The sequence below is a fragment of the Dendropsophus ebraccatus genome, chromosome 7 (genome assembly GCF_027789765.1).
Source record: "Dendropsophus ebraccatus isolate aDenEbr1 chromosome 7, aDenEbr1.pat, whole genome shotgun sequence".
Classification (NCBI taxonomy): domain Eukaryota; kingdom Metazoa; phylum Chordata; class Amphibia; order Anura; family Hylidae; genus Dendropsophus; species Dendropsophus ebraccatus.
The window spans coordinates 63,859,419-63,877,833 of NC_091460.1; positions in this window are offsets into that span (position 1 = coordinate 63,859,419).

Here is an 18,415-nt window from a genome sequence, read left to right on the forward strand (position 1 = left end):
CTCCTCTCTTCCGCTAGCAATGGTGGGCGGGGACATCTTCATCATCATCTGCAGGAGTTTGAACTTTTATTGCTGTAGCCGCCGGGTCCTCTCCTGTAGGGGAATAAGAGAGCAAACCTGCTCTTTATACCAGGGGTCCAGGAGTGCAAAGATACAGTATTGGCTACTGTCCATTATACGGACAACGCGTCGGTCCCTTTCCATGCAGTCCAACATGAACTCTGCCATGTGTGCCAGAGTCTGAACAACCAACGGGCTGTCCCCACCATACGGATGACTCTCCCATTCCTCCTCCTCCTCTCCCCATCCCCGCCTAACCGACGGTACACATCCAACGTGAGTGCTACCCTGCAAAGTATGGGTACCCTCCTCTACCACATCCTCCTCCATCTCATAGTCGTCATCGTCGTCCTCTTCTTCCTCCTGGCCTTCCTGCTGAGAAGCTGACAACAGTGTGCTCTCAGTGTCATGCTGCAAAACATCTCCTGGCATCCCGGCCTCCTCACTACACAAGTTGCTTTGCTTTGTGGAGAGCAGGGTTTCTTTGATGACGCACCGGAGAGAGATGGTTAGGCTCACTATAGTGTTTCATCGCTGCTGACCCTCTTGGTGAAGCCCTCGAATATGCGCAACATTTTGCATATGTCCGCCATCCATGCCCAGTCATGGCTGGCAAACTTAGGTAGCTGAGTGGTAGGCACGCAGGGATTTTGTTGCTCACACACCCGGGCCAACATATAATAGATGAAATTCCAGTGAGTGGTGACGTCGCAAATTAGCCGGTGTTTAGGCAAATTGAGGCGTTGCTGGATCTTTCTCAGGCTAGCAGCGGGTACGTGGGACTTACGAAAGTGGGCGCACAAGCACCGTACTTTCACCAGTAGCTCGGGGAGGTCAGGGCACGTTTTCAGGAAACGTTGAATCACCAAATTAAAAACGTGGGCCAGGCATGGTACGTGCGTGAGTTCTCCCAGCTCCAGATCCGCTACTAGATTACGGCCGTTACCATACATGACCATGCCTGGTCCCAGCTGCAGCAGCGACAGCCACCTTTTCGTCTCCTGCAATAGGCCGTTAAGTACCTCTCGTGCGCTGTGCTGTCTATTGCCAAGCTGAGGAGCTTAAGCACGGCCTGCTGCCATATTCCCACGAAAGTGCGGCAGCGCCTCCATCCAGTGGCTGAGGAAGATGGTAAGGCGGAAGACGAAGAGGAGGAGGTGGGGAGGTTGGCAGAACCTGTACTGGCAATTACCTTGGGGAGTCTGAGGTAGTGTCTCCCAGTTTGAGACCCGGTCCCAGCATCCACATTGACCCAATGTGGCATGATGGATATCTATCATCCCTGACCGCAGGCGCTCATCCATGAGTCCATGGTGAGGTGGACCTTGGCGCTCACCGAGTATCTGAGGCCCCGCTTGATGTTACCGGACACGTTGCTGGTACACGTCGGGGACGGCATGCCGGGAAAAGTAGTGGCGGCTGGGGACCGAATACCGTGGCACGGCAGCCGCCATCAGGTCGCGGAAGGACTTGGTCTCTACAAGCCTAAACGACAACATCTCAAGGGCCAGCATTTTTGAGATTCCCTGACCCAGACTGCAACCCAGACAACTCCAGCTCCTGCCCCAGTGACTGTACCTGTGCAGACTACTAGGTCCAAGATGCTTGTGCCAGACCGATTTGATGGTAATCCCGATAGATTTAGGTCTTTTAGGGAGTCTTGCCTCCTGTATTTCCTCTTTAACCCTTTCTCTGGTGATGCAGAGAGGGTAGCCATGATTATTTCCCTTCTCCAAGGGGCTCCCTAGGATTGGGCCTTGTCGTTACCAGTTGGGGCTCCAGAGTGGAGTTCGGTCCAGTCTTTCTTTTATTCTTTAGGTCAGATCTATGATGACCCAAACCACGCTGCCCTGGCAGAGTCTCACTTGTTGTCTATCCAGCAAGGTCACCATACTGCTGAAGACTACTCTGCTGAGTTTAGGCAGTGGAGTGCAGTTACTGGGTGGGCAGATGCGCCATTAAAAACCCTTTACCGCCAGGGATTATCTGATAGTATCAAGGATGCAATGGTCAGCCATCCCCCTCCTGACTCCCTAGGTGACCTTATGACATTAGCGGTCTCCATTGACAGAAGGCTTAGGGAGAGGAAACGGGAGAAGCAAGGGGTGACAACTATGGTTCCTTGTCATGGTCAGTTAGCCGGTCCTAAGGTAACTTCTCTCAGGAATGCTGCAGTCTCATCCCCTACTCCACCAAAGGAGGAACCTATGATACTGGGGTCCACCACCGCTGCCGCCCACAGGAAACATCGCCTGGACTATTACCTGTGTCTGTATTGTGGAAAACCGGGCCACTTCATCAGAGAATGTCCGTCCAGGCCTAACCAGCATCCGAGAAAACACCAGTGCCTGAGTGATGATCTGGAGGGTCACTCAGGCACACAGGTACCCCCTAAGGTTTTTGACAAATTCTTGTTACCTGTTACGTTGTCTTCTGGTGAGGTAATTTTTTCGTGTCAGGCCATGGTGGACTCGGGCGCAGCCCTGAGTTTTATCCGCACATCTGTTGCCTTGTCCTTGGGGTTAAAGTTAATTCCTCTATGTTATCCATTTTCTGTTGCAGGTGCCAACTCTGCCCCTTTAAGTGGGGGTAACATCAGGTTTCGTACCCCAGAGGTCTCCATGGGGGTTGGCTGTCTCCACCATGAACTGATATCTTTTTTTGTTATGGACAAACTAGCCGCAGATGTAATCCTTGGGTTGCCATGGTTACGACTCCACAATCCTGTGTTTAGTTGGAGAACCTCTGAACTTATCAAGTGGGGTAGCTCTTGCGATTCACATTTAACTCAAGTTTATCCGTCTTTGTGTTCTGTATCTGACATGTTGGTTCTTCCAGAATTTATTTCAGATTTTGGTGATGTATTTGATGAGGCGGTTGCTGACGCCTTGCCTCCTCACCGTCTGTATGATTGTGCCATTGACCTAGTGCCCGGGGCCAGGTTCCCCAAGGGGCGGATTTTTAACCTGTCCCCCCCGGAGCGAGAGTCAATGCGGCAATACATACAGGACAGTTTGAGAAAGGGTCACATCCGCCCATCTGTGTCTCCTATGGGTGCTGGATTCTTCTTTGTAGAAAAGAAAGATGGTGGGCTACGCCCTTGTATTGACTACAGAGAACTTAATAAAATAACTGTCAAGGACCAGCATCCACTTCCCCTTTTCCCAGATCTGTTAAATCAGGTAGTTGGGGCTCGTTGGTTCTCGAAAATCGATCTTAAGGGAGCCTATAATCTGATCCGGATCAGGGAAGGTGATGAGTGGAAAACGGCATTTAACACGCCGGAAGGTCATTTTGAGTATCTGGTGATGCCCTTTGGGCTCAGTAATGCTCCTGCTGTTTTTCAAAGATTTGTCAATGACATATTTCGCGATTTATTTGGACAATTTGTTGTTATATATCTTGATGACATTCTCATCTATTCTCCTGACTTGCACTCTCATCAGAGACATGTGCGTGAGGTGTTAACCAGACTCAGAAAAAATTCCCTATGTGCGAAATATTCTAAGTGTTTATTTGGAGTTAAAGAGGTTGGGTTCTTGGGCTATATTCTTACGCGTGATTCAGTGCAGATGGACCCTAGTAAGGTGTCAGCAGTGCTCGAGTGGGCTAGGCCCACTACCCTGAAGGAAGTCCAAAGATTTCTGGGCTTTGCAAATTTCTATAGGAAGTTCATTCGTAATTTTTCCTTGGTTGCCAAGCCACTGACTGAACTTACTAAGAAAGGAGCAGACCCAGCCTCTTGGTCACCAGAAGCCGAACAGGCTTTCACTCAGTTAAAGAAATTTTTTTCTTCTGTCCCTGTCTTGGTGCATCCTAATTTAGAGCTTCCATTCGTGGTTGAGGTTGATGCCTCAGAATCTGGTGTAGGGGCGGTACTTTCCCAAGGTCAGGAACCCTATACTAATCTGAGGCCTGTTGCATATTTCTCCAGGAGATTCTCCACTTCTGAGCCCAACTATGACGTTGGCAATCGGGAGCTGCTGGCTATTAAGTAGGCTTTTGAGGAGTGCAGACATTTCCTGGAGGGAGCTAGACACCAGATTACAGTCTTAACCGATCACAAAAATCTCCAGTATCTGGATAAGGCTAAGAGGTTAAACCCACGTCAAGCTCGTTGGGCTCTGTTTTTTACCCGTTTTAATTTCATTGTTACGTACCGTCCTGGCTCTAAGAACATAAAAGCAGATGCTTTATCCAGGAGTTTTAGTGTCTCTGAGGTAGAACCCGTTAACATTCTACCTCAAGGCATTGTGTTGGCTGGTATGTCTGTTGACCTTAAAACAGAAATTTTGAGGTCTCAAGATAACGCGCCGGCTAATGTACCTTCCGATAAGTTGTTTGTTCCTGTTAATCTGAGATTAGCAGTACTTAAAGAGATTCATGCGTCCACTCTAGCCGGTCATCCTGGCATTGCTGGGACAGGTTATTAGTTGTCCCGCTCATGCTGGTGGCCTTCCTGGCAGAGGGATGTCCGGGAATACGTTAAGTCCTGTGAGACGTGTGCCCGGGCAAAAACCCCAAGGTCTCTGCCTGAAGGTTTGCTCCAACCTCTTCCGTTGCCTGGTCGTCCATGGTCCCATCTTTCCATGGACTTTTTCACAGATCTTCCTGCATCGCAGGGCAAAACTGTGATCTGGGTAGTAGTGGACAGATTTAGTAAGATGAGTCATGTAATTGCATTAAAGAAATTGCCTAACGCAAAGACCCTTGCCAAACTATTCATACGCCATGTCCTCAGGCTACACGGTATACCCTCTAATATTGTCTCTGACCGGGGGGTGCAGTTTGTGTCTAAGTTTTGGAGGGCGTTCTGTGGGTTGTTGAAAATCTCCCTGTCATTTTCTTCTGCGTTTCACCCAGAAACAAATGGGCAAACAGAACGTACCAACCAGTCCCTCGAACAGTATTTAAGGTGCTATGTGTCTGACAACCAAAATACATGGTCGGAATACCTACCCATGGTGGAATTTGCCCTGAACAACCACGTCAATGCATCTACTTAGCAAACCCCCTTCTATTGCAATTATGGTTATCACCCCAGATTCTCAGCAGTGCCTAACCAAGAGTCACATTTCACTTCAGTCAAAGAACTCACACAAAAACTGTGCACAGTTTGGGCGGAGAGTCTTGCGACTCTAACCGTATCCCAACAAAAACATATCCAATATGCCAACCGTAGACGTCGTTCTGGTCCTCAGTATGAAGTGGGTGAGAAAGTGTGATTGTCCACTAAGAACCTCCGACTTCGTGTGCCTTCAGCTAAATTTGCTCGCAGGTACATAGGCCCGTTCCCCATTGCAGAAATTATTAACCCTGTGTCATTTAAGTTACAGTTACCCCGATCATTAAAGATTCATCCTGTATTCCACAAGAGCCTCCTTAAGAAGTACACTCCTCTAGCAGTTGCTTGTCCGGGTGAATTGGAGTACGAGATTGAAAGGATTCTCGACTCAAGAAGAATTCGTAGGACCATACAGTATCTGGTACATTGGAAGGGGTATGGCCCAGAGGAGCGTACATGGGTAACGGCACGAGATCTTCATGCCCCTGATTTAATAAAAAAATTTCATCTGTCGTACCCTTATAAGCCTGGAGGTCCTTGTAAGGGTCCGGAGGCCCCTCCTCAGGGGGGGGGGGTGTTCTGTTAGGACTCGAGCCGTGCATTCAGCTCCTGGCATAGCAGATGTGTGCAGCCAAAGCATTCATAACAACCGCTCAGGCCGGTTGCTGTGGGCACGACGACGGCGTCCATAGCAGCCGGACTGCTTCTCTTGTTTTTCACCTACTCTGCTCTGCTATTCCATGTTGTAGCAGATGCCAGGGTTTCACTCCCCTGGCTGATCAACTTAGGTGTTGTGTGTGTGCTCACTGATTGTTGACGGACAGCTGACTCACCAGTAAGCTGTCAGTATCTGTGCAGGACCTAGAGCCTCAGCCCCAATCAAGCCTAAGGCTGGGACTACAGGTTGCATAAGTACCAGCATTTGTATCATGTTCCTGCCTGTGATAGTATCTAGCTCCTAGTTTACTTGATCTAGCGCTTTCCTGCATTTATTATCTGGTTACCTGACTTCGGCTATTAACCCTTTGACTACCCCACTGGACACGATTTTGTACTTTGCTGCTCGGTTGGTTTTGACTTGGACTCCTGACTTTCCCTTTATTGTGTTGTGTATTGTCTTGTTTTGTTCTGTGTTCCACTCAGTTAGATCAGGGACTGCCGTCCAGTTGTCCGTTGCTATTAGAGCTTCTGAGGCAAGCAGGTAGGGGAAGTGGGGCGGGTGCCAGCTTCAGGGCTCACCTGTCCTTGTGTTTCCCTGTCCCTATCCTAACATCACTTGTACACACAGGGTACTTAAATGAATACAGCTGCTGCTGTTATATATTCTATGTCTTAGCACTGAGAAGTGCTTTGGATTCAAAGATGACCTTTTTCGCTGGATATTAGCCCTGAAAAGGACTTTTAGGTTCAGTAGTTAAATCCTGCCTAACCAAAACGCTACTGAAAACCTATTTCTCCCCGCTCGAAGATCTCTCCCTGGCTAGGTTGAAAGCACATCTGTGGTCGAGAGGCGGAAGTCAATTATTAAATATTCGAGGTCATGTGGTTCAGCCATCCAATGAGGGTAAACACCTTTTTGGCGCTGCGTGCGTAATCCCAGGGTCCCTTATGGCCTCCCTGCATGGTGATTGGATTAAAAAAAGCGCCAAGTGCGATGGGAGGGCCTTCGAATGTTTCCCGCATATTCGTCACACTGCTCGATTGAATTTGAATCTTTTGAATACCGCAATATTCAATCAAATACCATCTCTATTGAATCATATTCGCTCATCTCTAGTGTTTTAAAATAATATTACAAACAGGGGTACGCATTCTGCAAAAATGTTCAAAAACACAAGACCCCATTTTTGAAATTATACCAGTCAAAGAATTTAGATGATCAGTCAGCTTTTCACCCCCAAAGATGTTTTATACAATTTATTTTCACAACCAATTGCAATTGATTGCTTAATGCCCAGGTTGTTTTAGGACTTAAGCTTATATGATCATAAATAATTATCCCTATCTCTGCCCCATGTCCTCTGTCCCCTGTTGCTGTAATAAGCCTGTACAGGGCTCACAGCCACGTGCCTAATATTTCTGGTTTCCATGGCTACCATCGGGCCTCTGCGATCACAGAGCCCCGAAGGCTAGCAGACAGAGAATTCTCCCTTTGTAGAGGAAAAATTCTCTGTCTGGAGCCCTATTGATGCAGCAGTCGTGCTGACCACAGTATTTATAGAGTTAACTGTCAGCAATGGATTGCAGCTCTGGTGCTGACTGTTATCATAAATTAACATCGCTGCGGTCTCGGGCATAGGCTGAAGCAATGTTAATTTAATATAAGGCAGGGTAGAATTTATTTAGCATATTTAGCTCAAAATTTTCTGGAACTACTTTTGGGCACCATAGATATGCATCTGCTTTTGTTGCTGTAGCCTGGCTATTTGACTGCTTGATCCCACCACCAATCTATTAGACATACCAATACACCCTGAGGCATTGACTACATTACTACTAAAATGTTCTGTTACACCTTGGAATGGGAAAGGGTTAAAGTATATTAATTATTGTATAGTACTTGTCGTACTGCAAAGAATTGAGTAGTACCTAAGTTTACAAATTTAAAACAACTTTAAAGATGGGCCTCTTAGTAAATCTGTCCGGGTATATGGGGTGGGGTATTGAGAATAGCACACGAGTATTTCAGTCCAGATAAATGTCCCCTATTGTTTATATAGTAGCAATGTGTATAAACAGATCCCCACAGCCAATGCTCACTTAAAACCAGGTCCCAGAATCTCCTGAAAAGATCCCTTTAAGAAGTTATTCTTATCTTTACTTTTGTTTACACGTCTTTTTACTTTTTAATGTAGTGAAATGCTGTGTGTTTAACATGGTAAATAATAGATAGCTCGATTACATATTTCTAGTCCCAAATTTTAGCTGAACAAATTTAGCGTCAATTCTCTTTTTGATGTTGAATGGTATCATGTATTTTCTGCTTCATGACTCAAGAAAGAAGCAAATTATGATGTGTTAGATGTATTTTACATATGAATGCAGCTAGAATTTTCTGAGAAACAATATTTTTCTCAGAGCACTCAACTTTGCGTTTACATTCAAAACCTCAAATGTAAAAACTGATTTTAAATAGGTTCAGTAAAAGGAAATCTAACTATAAAATAGTAAGGTAGCTTGTATGTAAAAGATTTTTTATTGGTGGAATTATTCAAACTTAAAGGACTTGTTCTTGCAAAATAAAACATTGGAGGACAGCGAGGTTGGTGTAAACATAATAAGAACATTATACGCATGGATCCCAGTCCTGCAAAGCTGCCGTGCCTTCACACAAAAATCAGAAGAAAGAGGGGACCAGCAGGGGGCTGGGAGTGTTGGTGAAGGAGCTGTAAGGGACAAGGATGGGTTTGTATAACTTGTAATGTGTGCAGGGCTGTTTTATTGCGATCGTGTCTAGAGATGAGTACTAAAATGCTTGGGTTCTCATTATTCAAGTTGAATTTTTCGAAAAACGAACCCCTTTAAAGTCAATGGGAGACTCGAGCATTTTTGCAGGGGACCAAAGCTCTGCACAGGGAAGGTTGCCTGAAAACCTGGAATCCTCAGAAAATGATGGAAACACCACAGAAATAGAAAGAAAACAGCAGGGGCAGCATAGAAGGATGCCTCTGAGGCTGCCGAATCGCACCATTACACCAAATTCTGGGCAACAGCCTGGTGGTGACTCTCAAGAAAATTTTAGGCAACTGTGTAGTAGCAAGCCTCCAAAAAATCGTGAGTGACTCAATTGGCTTGAAAAAGCACGGTGGTGCACCCCTTAATGACAGTCTGTGACTGAGATTACAGGTGAACCTACTTAAATTGTAGTCTGGCACACCTTGGTGGTGAATCCCTAAATTACATAGTTTGACTGAGATTGCAGTTTACAGCATGGGGATGAATCCCAGGTTAACTTTCTAAGACTGAGGTTGCAGTTTACAGCATGGCGGTGAAACCCAGGGTTGTTTGGTTAGACTGAGATAGCTAAACCACCCCAAAATTTGAGGTTGCAGTTTACAGCATGGCAGTGGCAACAGAGTGACCAAGTTGGATGAGGTAGCAGGTGAACCACCCAAATATTTTTCCTAACACAGCATGGCAGCGACAACAAAGTGACCAAGTTAGACTGAGATAGCAAGTGAACCACCCAAAAATTTATCCTGACACAGCATGGCAGTGACAATAGAGTGACCAAGTTAGATGAGGTAGGGGGTAACCACCCAAAAATTCAGCCTGACACAGCATGGTGGTGACAACATATTGACCAAGTTCAACTGAGGTAGCAGGTGAACCACCCAAAAATTTAGCCAGACACAGCATGGTGGTGGCAACAGATTGACCAAGTTCAACTGAGGTAGCAGATAAATCACCCAAAAATTCAGCCTGACACAGCATGGTGGTGACAACAGATTGACCACGTTCGACTGAAGTAGCAGGTGAACCACCCAAAAATTCAGCCTGACACAGCATGGAGGTGAAAACAGAGTGACCAAGTTAGATGAGGTAGCAGATGAACCACCCAAAAATTCAGCCTGAAACAGCATGGCGGTGACAACAGATTGACCAAGTTCGACTGAAGTAGCAGGTGAACCACCCAAAAATTCAGCCTGACACAGCATGGTGGTGAAAACAGAGTGACTAAGTTAGATGAGGTAGCAGGTGAACCACCCAAAAATTCAGTCTGACACACAGCATAGCAGTGACAACAGATTGACGAAGTTCGACTGAGATAGCAGGTTAACCACCCAAAAATTTAGCCAGACACAGCGTGGCTGTGACAACAGATTGACCAAGTTCGACTGAGGTAGCAGGTGAACCACCGAAGAATTTTACCTGACACAGCATAGCCGTGACAACAGAGTCCAATGAGATTGCAGTCAAAAGGCTGTATTTGACCCTCCCAAAAAATGTTTTTTGAGTGTCTGTAGTTGACCCTCCTGAAAAATTGCTTGTGAAAAGGGCCTGTTAGTTGCCCTCCATAAACGTTGTTTGAAGAGAAGCAATTGGCCCTCTGAAAAATTTCCTGTTGGCTCAGCGTTTGTGTAAGAAGAGATGGAGGAAAGGATACATGAAGAATCTTCATTTTGAGCTGCTTTCCCCCAGTGGAGAGTTGAATTCCTTTAAAATCCAGGCTTTATTAATTTTAATAAGCGCCAGCCTGTCAGCGCTGTCAGTTGACAGGCAAGTACGCTTATCAGTGATGATGCCACCAGCTGCACTGAACACCCGCTCTGACAACACGCTAGCAGCAGGGCAGGCCTTCTTCAAGGCGTACAGGGCCAGTTAGGGCCACATGTCAAGCTTTGCAACCCAGTAGTTGTATGGAGCAGAGTGATCATGCAGGACGTTGGTTTGATCAGCTAGGTACTCCCTCGCCATCTTTCAGAACATCTACCCCTACTCTGTCTAGACTGGGGATGGGTGACATAGTCTTGCTGGGGTGCCATAAAACTGGTAAAGGTCTTGGAGAGTGTTCCCCTGCCAGTGCTTGAAAAGCTGCCGGCACCCCTCCTCTCCCCTGCTAGTTGGCCCACAGAATTACCTCCTCTGCCGCTAACGGTGTCAGATGGGTAGGATAGTTTCAGCTTGTGCACCAGGGCCTGTTTAGATTGATTCAATCTCATACTCCTTTCCTCTGCATGTATGAGAGTGAAAAAGTTCTGCTTGTACAAGGAGTCCAGGAATCGGTGTTGTCAAAAATGTTTCTAATGCGAGGGTCACGGGAAAGGCAGCCTAATATGAAGTCAGCCATGTGTGCCAGTGTCCTAACACGCAAGAATTCCCTCTCCTCAATAGGCTGTCTCTCCATTTTCTCCATCTACTCCTCTTCAGCCCATACACGCTCAACAGATAAGAAGGAATGAGCATAGGTACCCTCTTTAGTCTCGCCAAAAGTGTCCTCCTCTTCCTCCCCCCCCCTTCCTCCAATACGTGCTGAGAAACAGACCTGAGTGGCTATCAAGCAACGTATCTTCTTCCCCCATCTCCTGTGCAAAGCCTCTGACTTCATGTTGAGCAGTGAGTTTTTCAGCAGACAAAGCAGTGGCATGGTGATGCTGATAATGGCGGCATCGCCGCTGACCATCTTTGTTGACTCCTCAAAGGGGCTTAACACCTGATATAGATCAGACATCCACGTTCACTCCTCATTCTAGACTTGAGGACGCTGACTAACCTGACTACAATTTCTCATGGAGGTTGTCATCTAGAAGTCTACAATAGCTCTGCGGTGCTGGTAAACCCTGGCTAACGTGTAATGTGGAATTCCATTGGGTGGGCACGTCATACAATAGTCGGTTAATTGCACTGACCTGAGGGTGGCAGCCTCTGTAGTTTACTTGCGAAAACCGCCGTCAGGGAGATATAGTGTCCCTGCCCACCAGAACGTGTCCACGTATCCGTGGTTAGGTGGACCTTCTCATTAACCGCGTTGGTCAGGGGGTTGACTCACAGAGCCAGTCTGTGACACAGGGGAAGGAGCAGTGGTTTGACCTGCAGGAGGTGAACGGCCTTGGCTCCACTGAGTCAGTTGTTTAGCACTCATATGCCTGCGCATGCTGGTAGTGGTTAGGCTGGTAGTGGTGGCTCCCCTGATGATCCTGGTGTGGCACAGGTTGCACACCACAGTCTGTCGGTTATCCCGACTTTCTTTAAAAAAAACTCCAGACTTGAGTACATCTAGGCCTCAGCACGGGAGCTTCAATCTATGAAACAGTTGCTGATGTACTTGCTCTGGCCCTGCTTCTCCCTCTGGCCACCCCAATGCCTCTTTCAAACCTTTTCTGGTGTTGCACTTGCCTCTACCTCAGAAGCACTGTCTTGGCTAGGCTTACCAACCCAGCTTGGGTCAGTCACCTCATCATCCACCAGCTCTGCCTCCGATTCCTCACTCTGCTCCCCCCTCTGACTTAGTGCCCTGAAAAAAACATTATGTCTCATCATCATCATCCGACACCCTGGCCAGGACCACGGCCTGTGCACACTACATTGATTGGACGCCCATGCCCTCTTTCTTGACCCCCACCCCTGGGGTTTACCATTTTTTCTATTTACTAGATTATGTTTGGTGTACCGCAGAGGACCCAATTGTTCACTGGACTAGAGTAAATGTAACAGAGAGGACACACTGATTCACTAAACTAGAGTGAATGTAACTGAGAGGACATACTAATTTGCTAGACTAGAGTGAATGTAACTGCAAGGACATACTGATTGACTAGACTGGAGTGAATATAACAGAGAGGACACACTGATTGACTAGACTGGAGTGAATGTAACAGAGAGCAAAAATGTGTTCACTAGACTACATTTGATGTACCACAGAGCACACACTTGCTTCCTGGACTAGAGTGAATGTAACTTTGAGGTAGAGATGAGCAAACTGGTTCGCCCGATATGGGATCCGGTTCGGATTTTCCCAAAAATCCGGGTCCAATTGGATTTGGATTTTTGGAAATCCACTCCGATTTTTTTTTCTTGCTTTCTAAAATGGCAGCCACCATTCTAGAAAGCACAAAGTGTTCCAGGCGGGAAAAGCGCTTTCCCATGATGCCCGGAACACATCCAATCAGCAGGGATCTTGTACTAGCTCACCCCCTGTGTGACATTGGTATTTCTTTAAAAGGAGTGGTCACATGACCGCACCACGCAGTGTGTGTAGAGGGAGGGAGAGAGAGAGAGGAAGCAAGCTGCTGTTGTTGTGGTTTACTACAGACTCCTGAGAAGATATTGTGGGAAAGGAAAGGAAAGATTAGGAAAGCGGAGAAGAGAAACATCTAGCGATTGAGAGAGAAATATTTAGAGGGCAGAAGATAGATAGATTAGGCACAGGACAGAAAAGGGTGCATGGAACCAAAACGTGCAGTACAGATATACAAGTCCTATACTTCTGATAGTGTGTATATCACATCCCTCTTATCCTGAGAGACTAAAATACCTGGTTCAGGTGTATAGCATTGTATCTTTAAAAAAGTGCTATATACCCAATTTCTATACTTAGACCCTTCTGACTGAAAGTGTGTATATCACATCCGTCTTATCCTGAGAGACTAAAATACCTGGTTCAGGTGTATAGCATTGTATCTTTAAAAAAGTGCTATATACCCCATTTCTATACTTAGACCCTTCTGACTGAAAGTGTGTATATCACATCCGTCTTATCCTGAGAGACTAAAATACCTGGTTCAGGTGTATAGCATTTTATCTTTAAAAAAGTGCTATATATATATATATATATATATATATATATATATATACCCAATTTCCATACTTGGACCCTTCTGATTGAAAGTGTGTAATGGTGAGTTTCCTGCATAGACCCCGTAATGGTGAATATTGAAGTCTAAAAATAAAAAAAATTAACTTTGAGATATCGAAAAAATAAGATGTTACTGACATGTAGAGCCCTAAATTCAACCAAATACACTACCCCCGTATCATATAGATGCTTTAAACTATGAAATCCGAAGAAATCCGAAATTCGGTCAGACCCAACTTTCCAAAAAAATCTGAAAGTCCGGTCGGACCAAACTTTTGAAAAGTTCGCTCATCTCTACTTAGAGGACACACTGATTCACTAGACTGCTGTGAATGTAACTGAGAGGACACACTGATTAATTAGACTGGAGTGAATGTAACTGAGAGGACACACTGATTCACTAGACTGGAGTGAATGTAACTGAGAGGACACACTGGTTCACTAGACTGGAGTGAATGCAACAGACAGTGTCGGACTGGGCCTCCGGAGGACCGCAGGATCCTCCGGTAGGCCCCGGCCCCCCACTTAGGTGGCACACTGGCAGGGCCTCCCGACAGTGACACAGTGCTGCGCCACCGATCAATGCTGTCACCTGACTGGGCCCCCACTGGCCCAGTCAGGTAACAGCATTTGTGTTGAGGCCTTCGTGTGTCCCCCCGTAGTGTAACGGGCCCCCACTTGCCGCCGCACTGCTCCCCCTCGCATGGGCGTCCCGTCCCTCAATGCTCTCGTGACCGCAAGCAGTGTTTTGCTTGCGGTCACAAGATGTAGTCTGGCCCCCGGCTGCAGCTGCTCGGCTCTCTGTGGGTGTCCCAGCCGGAGCGCACGCATCAGTGAACTCAGCTCAGTGTGTGACGGCGGCAGAGACTTCCGGCACAGGGAGCGCAATATAGAGATGCTCTCTATTCCAGAAGTAACAGTATCAACGTACACTAAGCTGAGCTCACTGATGCGTCCAAGCCGGATACTGTGATCTCTTATTGGGACGGTACTGGCGGAAAAGACGCGTCTGGGGAGCAGCATATGCTACGCTACCCCCAGACACGTCACTCGATGATGATGAGGAGAATGAATGGAGAAAAAAAGGATCCCCTCATTCATCCTCACTGGCTGTTTCGGTGTCGGAGGCAATAATAGCGTATGCGTCCTCCAACAAAAACACCCTGGGGGCCATTTTTAAATGTTTAGTGGTGTAGTGTAAAGCTTTATTTCATGTAGCGTAGTGTTTTTTACGTTTTTTTTTTTTTACATTATGGGGAAAAAAAAACCTACACCAGGAAAGGAGTTGCTGATAAATGCTGCACTTATCAGCAGACAGTGGCAGTAGGATATAGGAAAAAAAGCCCTACACCAAAAAGGAGAAGTTGCTAATTAGCAGCGCACCTACGTGCGATGCTGATCAGCACTCAGCGGCAATAGGGTGCATTAAAAACAAAAAAGAAAAAAACTCTCTACAACCCTTTAGCTACTGATAAGTGTATTATATACACTTATCAGCCACTAGGGGGCAGTAGGGCGCAAAAGGCGGAAAAAGCCGAAGTTAAAAAACGCTGGAGCAGAAAAAAGATGAAGAAAGACGACGGGCCAACGGAAAAAGCAGAAGACAGATGATGAGAAAAAGAGGACGCCGCGGGACCCGGAAGACACCGCTCCGGATGCTGGGATCAGGTGAGTATGGGCCAATACCTGCTCTGAACACCTCAGCTACCTAGCGATCGGGACGTGGCACTGTGGCCACCATTACTTTTCACAGTAATCGGGTAAACAGCGATCGGGTAAACAGCGGGCGTAAATGTTTGCGTTAAGGCCTCTGTCTTTAAGGGGTTAAGTAAAATGTCATAATTTTAGAAGGGCTGGACTCATTGTCTTAATTGCCAATTTGTGCTCACATGACATAGGAAATTGAATAAGAACATAATGTTAAACGTTAGCAAAAACATCTTCACACATAGATAATATGTAAAGAAAAAAGAGGAATTACAACATGGCAATAGGCAATACAAAGTTGTTGTTTTTTTAAGAATAAAGACATTGGGGACATTTATTAAGTCCGGCGTTTTCTGCGCCGGGCTTAAAAATGACCCGCAGTTTCGATGGTATGGAGATTTATGTAGAGGCGGACTGCTTCTACATAAATCCCGTGCGCACCAGTACGTGCGGCAGGAAACCTATGCCAGCTCGGAGCTGGAGTAGGTTTCCTGCCTATTTTTAAAATGATGAATTTTAAAAATGATGAATTAAGCAGACCTTTATTCCGCGCTCCCCTCCCCGCCCCCTCCACACTACCTCCCCACCCCCCTGGCATACAGGGTGGAAAGTGAACCGATGCAAATATTTTATTATAAATTTATTCGCATCTGGCCACTTTCCACAGAAAAGTATGCATTTTAGGCATGATAAATGTCCCCCATTATGTCAGTTTTACCTTATAGTGAACTCAGAAAAAATGATTGCCCCAAACAAATTAAGCTATTGATTTTTATTTTTTTGCCCCTTAAATATTTTTTCTGGCTTCCTAATATATAATATGATATAATTAAGGTTGCCAGTAAAAATAAAGTTGACCTAAAAAAACAGCCCTTATATGACTTTGTGGAAAATAAAAAGATTATGGGACTTAGAATGTGAGAAGGAAGAAAACTTAAGGAATAAGAATACTTCGGGGTTTTGGAAGGGGTTAAAATTAAATCTTACTTAAAGGGGTTGTCCGGGATTTTTCAATAAAGTAGCATTGCATTGACCTCTGTGGGTGTTGCATATTCTACATACACTTCTATTTTTATTTAGAGTGCTTACTCTGTTTTAAGGCTCAGTCACATGACCACTCTGCCTGTGTTTTCTTTACTTCCTGTAATGTCCTGTTCCCTTTCTATTTCCTGTTCCTGCCAGTGAGGGAACAGTGACTCATTAGGTGGGCGGGGTTATACATCCACATTTCCTTAGCCACACCCATAACATCTAATTTACATCTGAGCCCAGAAAAAACTGCAGCAGTAAGAACAGCATGATAGACTACAATCTCTGTACAGGAATGCAGCATAAGTTGGAGCTATAAACAGTAAATAAAGGAACTATGGGGCGATTTATCAAAACTTGTGGAGAGGAAGAGGGAAGCAGTTGCCCATAGCAACCAGTCAGATTCTAGGTTTCATTTTCCAAGGCCTTTTTAAAAATGAAAGAAGCAATCTGATTGGTTGTTATAGATAACGGCTCCCTTGCCCCCTGCACAGGCTGTGATACATATCGCCCTATAGTGTTACTATTGTAGTGTAAAGATGTACAGTGTTAGGGCAAAGCTGCTGCTGCTGTGTGTAATATGGAGAGGAAAGAGGAGACTTCACGTCATGTCACTCACCATTCTATCTATCAGAATGCTGCCTCATAGAAACCTCACCCACCAGTAGGATGGCTACTGTAGTGTATATGTAATCCAGGACTACAACTCCTACACATGTACATGTGTGCTGGGTTTTGTAGTCCTACAACAGATAAAAGTGTGAAAAAACTAGTTTATTTGATAACATAAGTAATTTGCAGACACTGAGCCACCATGCACTGAGCCACCATTTCCCTGCCTATGGGTAGAGTGGATGGAGCTAGATTCAGAGAGGAGGGGGTGGAGCTACAGGTGTGCAGAGCTGTGATGTCACTGCTGACCCCTGTGACCTGGAAGTTCTTTATGTAAACAAACACAAATCCAAAAAGCAGCAACAAAGGAGGCTGACCCGTGACACAGAGGAGAAAAAAGGTTAGAGAAAACCACTAAGGGAAAGGGACAGATTACATATTATTCACATTTCCAATAAGAAAAAAAAATGTTGGACAACCTCTTTAAATACTCCATTCCCCTTTTACTTTGTTATTCTATTCCATGCTTCTCCTGTCCTATTTATCTATTTATTCTCAGTATTCACCTGGTGCTGTTGAGATCCACATGATTATAAAAAAAAGTAATTAAAATTCCCCCTTTAAATTAATTATCAATCAAATTCATTTTATTTCCATTTTGGATAGAGATAACCTTGATTTTACCAGTCAGGATCCAATGATGCAAATCGGCCTATGCTTTACCTTTTTGTATTTTACTTTTTCCACTTGTAATACTGTATCTTCCAATATTTTCCAGTGATGTAGGCAACTGGAAATTCTTGAAGTATAAATTAGAATAATTCTATAAATAAAAAAATAAAATAAAAAAAGCATTTCTCACAATATTAAGTCAATATGCTGTATATGTCTATGTTCACACATAGTATTTGGGTTAGTATTTCTGTCAGAATTGTGTTCAGTGATTGTACCAAAAATCTGGAACTGACAGGCCAAAATTAAAATGAAAAGATTTGCACATCTGTGTTTTTAACCCACTTCTGGTTTTGGTTGGGGAAAAAAAAAACTGACCAAAAGACTGACGTAAATACTATGTGGGAACATAGGGGGAGATTTATCAAACTGATGTAAAGTAGAATTGTCTTAGTTGCCCCTAGCAACCAATCAGATTCCACCTTTGGTTCCTCTCGGATTCTTTGGAAAATGAAAGGGGGAATCTGGTTGCTGGGGGAAACTTAGACAATTTTACTTTACACCAGTTTGATAAATCTTCCCCATAGTCTATTACTGTCACTTTTTATTGCATGATAAAAGTTTAATAGAAGTTGTAAAATTTGCATAACTCCCATTGACTTTAATGGGAGTTGTGTAAATGACGTACATCACAGGGCTCATGGAAGATTGGATTGAAGATAACCCTGATCACAGACATTTTTTCCTCCAGATGACCATGTCATCTGAATAGGTGGATGGAGAGGGGATTATCTGCCATTTGATTGGTCTCCTGTAACACAACTGAAGGAAACTTTTTGGTTTGCAATGGTATGCCATGATGGCTCATTTATATGATATTGTGCTGACACTGTCCAACTCAGTAATTTACCTTTACAAAAATGAAGTAAACAGTGATCAGAAAGTTGAAAGTATGTCAGAATTAGTACCTAAAA